The 5194-nt window shown below is 39.5% G+C and overlaps 1 non-coding gene across 1 annotated transcript; it reads left to right on the top strand.

Moving 5' to 3' along the window:
* The first annotated feature begins 667 nt into the window (after nucleotides 1–667).
* LOC141637393 (small nucleolar RNA R71) lies at nucleotides 668–775 on the top strand. The gene has a single exon (XR_012541777.1). It is a non-coding gene; the product is annotated as a small nucleolar RNA R71 (small nucleolar RNA).
* Nucleotides 776–5194: the final 4419 nt, after the last annotated feature.

Genomic DNA, 5194 nt, shown 5'->3' with positions numbered 1-5194 from the left:
CAAGTTTACCTCCTCCATGGTTATTTTGTTGGCCATTTTGTGGTGGACCTTGATTTTGTTGGTAAATTTGTTGAGGTTATATTTGTTGGTTTTGGTAGCCCGGTGGGGAATTATACTTTTGTTGTTGAGGAACGTAAGCATTTTATTGTTGTGGTTGGGGTTGAGGTTGAGGGTTAATCACATTATTACTTCTATAAGACATATTGGGGTGGAATCTTGAATTCGGGTTATAAGTATTGGAGAATGTACCCGGTGGATATAATTTTGTCTAAAAGCTTGATAAGCGCATACCTCTTCCATAGTAGCTTGGCATAGAGCGGCATAATGACCCGCACCTCCACAACCTTCACAAACAATGATTTGGCTAGTAGAGGAAACAACATTGAGTTGTTGAAGAGAATCCCTAGCATCTCGTTCCGCCAATTGTTGTTGGAGTAAGGCAATTTGAGCTAACAAGACAGGATTATCGGAGGATTATTCTTTACCTTTGAGTGGCACACTTCGGGAATTGACATATTGCGCGTCATGGACTGCCATATATTCGATCGTGGCATGAGCAATATCGGTGTCAATTTGATCAAACCACCCATTGTTGGCGGAATCAAGAATCCTTCGGGACTCGGCACAACATCCATTATAGAATATTATAGCTAGAAACAAATCATCCAACCCATGATGTGGGCATTGCCTTTGCGACTCCTTGTACCTCTCCAAAGCCTCATATAAGCTCTCAAGAGCTTGTTGACGGAATCCAGTGATTTGGCTTCTCAAGGTTTGAGTTTTCTCCGGTGGAAAAAACTTTTGATAGAAGGCAAGAGCCAATGTCTCCCAATTTGTGATTCCCATAGCGGTGCGGTCAAGGCTATTGATCCATAGCTTTGCCTTGTCCTTTAAAGTGAATGGAAAAAGTATTTCCCTTATTTGGGCTTGAGTGACGCCCGTTTGTCGGATCATGGAGCAATAATCGCAAACGTTTTGCACATGAAAATTGGGATCCTCCAAAGGACTTCCCCCAAATCGCTTCCTCTCCACAAGGCTAATGAAAGCCGGCTTGATCTCGAATTGCGGCACGGTAATTTGAGTGGTTGTGATACCGGCCGGAAGCATGGCCGCGGTGGGCTTTGAGTGATCAGAAAGTTTCACCATCTTTGTAGTTGGAGATGGTGGTAGTGGTGGAGATGATGAGCTAGAAACCTCCTCCTCTTCAAGAGCTTTTAGATCGTCTAAGTAAGACATTCTAGCACTTTCAACTTGTACGGGAGAAGCAGCTTCTTTCACTTCTTTCCAAAAACGTCGTCTTGTCCCAAAGGTTTTCTCGGGCTCGGAATCCGGTGAAAACAAACCTCCACTACGAGAAGACCTGGGCATAAGACAACAATCTCTAGAAAATAATAAGTAACGGTCCCAAGGAACAAATGTTCCTTAAGACAAAAGAAAACAAGATAAAAATCGACAAATCAAAACGCAATAAAACCGTGCTCCCCGGCAACGGCGCCAAAATTTGATAGGCTATCGCACACCTATGCAAAGATAATTTCTCTTGACACAAATTAATGTAGTAATAGGGGTCGAACATAAGGAGACGGGAATTGTGTTATGAAATGCTATGGAAAGATTTCTATCAAGGTCGATTACGTTTGGTTTGGTTTGTTGGTTGGTTTGAAGATTAGAAAATATAAAGGTGTAAACTATATGATAAAAGGAGTCTAGGGGAGTCGGGTCATACATGCAAATGTAAATATATGTTTATGCTAAACTCGGTAATAGTAACATTGTCAATTGCTTAGGCTTAAAGACACCCACCTCACGATATTAGTGTCACCCAAAGATCGGGTCCTAGCGAAACTCTCGTTTATGGCTAGGTCGTCCTACTACACATGCTTAGCCTAATCTAATTCCGTGCCTCTCGACTTATAGAACGAATTAACAAACTTAATCTACGATTACGGCCAATAACCAAAGATTAAACGTTGTGGCGCAAACATGCCATAGAAACAATTAGACAATATTATATCAACCTAATTTATCATTTTACATATATTGGATTTTGCATGGCTTCCCTAGTCCCCTAGACTAAGGAATTTAGCTACTCATGACGAAATGTAAACTACAAACTATATTGTATGAAATGCTAGACATGCTTATAGAAATAATATGAACTAAGTGGTAAAGCATATAAAGTAATAATAAACTATGTGGTAAAAAATGAATACTAATGATAAAATTATGTGACAACTAAATAGAAATGTAAACTAAATAAACAAGGATTAGAATTACCGAAATGGAAATGGAATTTACAAAGAACAATTGAGAACCAAATGCTTGATTAAAATTAGAACCAAATGTTTGACAACCAAATGCTTAACAATATTAAAACTAAAGATAAAAACTAAGAGAGAATTTTGTGCTTAAGGCTAATAGAGTATATGAAAGACGTAAATAATATGTAAAGAAGATGTAAAGAAGATATAAAGAAGATATCCCTAATGACGGATTAAGGCCCCTATTTATAAGAAAATAGGGGCATAACGTAAAATCAAAAGAAGGGGTCAGCCCCGATCGGGGGCGTGGGTTTCTGAGTTTATCTTCTTAACTCCTTGATTAAATGCTTGAGGAATCCCTATGCAACTCCTTAATGCCTCTTTAATCTCCGGTTAAATGTGATAATTAGCACCTTAAGAACTTCCAAAGAACATCTTAAGTTGAGCATCCTAAGTAGCATTTGTGGACTTTTGCATTTTGGGCTTGACTTTCACTTGGCTTTGTTTTGCATTTCTTCATTTAATCCATAACTTTTACCATGCAAATCCATGCAACATCTCTTGGTTGGTCCATCATGCTCTTCTATTTAGCCTTGCTTTTAATGATTGCAAAATATGTAGAATTATACTTCTAAAAGCTCAAATACCTAAAAAATATAACAAACCATGCAAATACAACTAGAATGTAATATTAGCTCAATAACACTAAGATTAGTGCAAATTAGCATGTAATATAGAGCTAAAATACAGGGTTAGAGTGTATATAAAATGGACTTATAATAAACCCCCCACTCTTGACAATGTCAAAGCACCCATGAGCTCACACAAAAACACCACATCTTTGAAGAAATGTTATCAATGTCAAGGCTTTGGTCACTTTGCTAACCAATGTCCAAACAATAGAGCACTTAGTAGCTTTGAGGTAGTGCATTGGGGTGAGGATGAAATACTTGTTTGCGATGATGGTGAGGAGCCTAAGAAGCAAGGGGAGGCTGCCATGGTCTTAGAATCGGATGAGGGAGTGAGTTTGGTCATTTGAGAGCATTGCGTACCCAACCTATGGAAGTAAACCAAAGACAACAACTCTTTAGATCTAGGTGCACCATTCAAGGGAAAGTTTGCAACCTTATCATTGATGGAGGAAGTTGTACTAGTGTGGCTTCTAATACTCTCATTGAGAAGCTCTCTTTGCCTATACAAGATCATCCTAATCTTTACAAGTTGAGGCTGCTCAACAAAGGGGCTGAAATTAAGGTGGATAAGCAATGCCTAGTGTCCTTCTCTATGGGCAAGAGCTACGTTGATGAGGCTCTTTGTGATGTTCTACCTATGGATGCTTGCCATCTTCTACTTGGTAGGCCATGGGAGTTTGATAAAGATTCAATACACAATGGTCAAGACAACACCTATACTTTCAAGCTTGGTTCAAAGAAAGTTGTGCTAGCACCACTACTACCCGAGTCCATATTTGAACCACCCAAGAAAGTATTATTGATCAATGAAGACAAGGTGAGTCAAGGGGAGGACGGTATGGGGACTATCCATGTTGTCCATGCCAAAGATGAGTTCAAGGAGCCAAGGGTCCAAGCATTACTCAAATGGAAAGATCAAACCGAGGGTTTCTTTGAAGGCTTGCAATGTGAGCCTACTACATTCTCTAATCCAAGTTTAACTAGCTCATTTGAATTCAAGTGCAAGGCTAGTAGCAAAGGCCATGGCAATAGGGCTGCCCAAATGCAAAATTTTGAGCCAATTGTTGAGGAATGGAAAGGAGTCAAGAAACGAGTTGAAACAGAACCTCTCATCCATGCTAAGGCCATGAAATGCAAGGAAATGTCTAAGGTTCCTAAGCAAGCTCGCATATTCAGGCCCGGGGACCTTGTATGGGTTCAAATCAGCAAGCAAAAGGTCCTCAAAAAAGGGAAAAACAAGTCCGTGGCAAGTGAGGAAGGTCCCTTCAAAGTAATCTAGCAAATTGGGTCCAACAAGTACAAGATTGATCTCTTGGGGATTCATGTCACATTTTATGTTGGGGACTTGAGTCCAAGCTCTGAGGAGATTGAGGATGATGATTTCAAGGACTTGAGGGAAAGTCTTTTTGAAGAGGGAGGGATTGAAGTGAAATTGGAAACAACACCAAACTCCATTTTCCACGGTTTTGGGCCATCTCCTAAAATGAGGTCCAATTCCAACTCCGTCTCAGAACACATGCCGTTTTCCGGCCTAAGACTCTCCTATGTTGAGTTTAGAGCCTTTTTGCCTAGGATAATTAATCTTGAAAGGGTTTAAATCAGATGTAAAAGACAGCACCCAACCGAGTGGGCACAATGAATACGGTTTTGGAAAAGGTGCAAACATCACTTTCAAGCTTTCCTCTTTTGTCCAAGCAAGCTCTAAAGTACTTTTTGCTGCTGCCTTGGGTCCTATACTCCGTTTAAATGATCCAAAAACAGCTGCCAAGGAGTTCTTATATGATAAATAAGATGGAGCATGCCAAAGGAAACTTTTACTTATGCAAACAACCCTGTTTATGTACTTGTCTTTTAGCCTTTTAGTTTTCAGCTTTGTAGGGCCTTTTGAGCCGTTTTTCATTGTCTCTTCAGGAGACCACTGTGAGCCTTAGATGCTACTTTATATGAATGTCTAGGATTACAACAAAAACTCTATTTAAGGAGCTCTTTTCTCTTTGTAAAAATCAGATTTGAGTGAATTAAAGAATGAGTTTGAAACTGAAGTTTTTAATCAATTTTCTTCTTGCTTAGTGCGGAAAATCCCTCATTACTTAGTGTTTGAGGCAGAATTAGATCTTGCTTCGTGATCTTAAGTTTAATTCCAAGGCTTAAACCTGCTTCGTGATCTAGTTTAAGTCATATCCCGGTTACTTGTTCTTGTTTCGTGTCAAAACAGTCCCAAGGTTTTCTTTTTTCGTTGCC

This window comes from Silene latifolia, unplaced genomic scaffold, assembly GCF_048544455.1.
Source record: "Silene latifolia isolate original U9 population unplaced genomic scaffold, ASM4854445v1 chrun_scaffold_16, whole genome shotgun sequence".
Lineage (NCBI taxonomy): Eukaryota > Viridiplantae > Streptophyta > Magnoliopsida > Caryophyllales > Caryophyllaceae > Silene > Silene latifolia.
The sequence above is the reverse complement of the archived record's forward strand: the minus strand, read 5'-3'. Positions and strand labels throughout refer to the sequence as shown.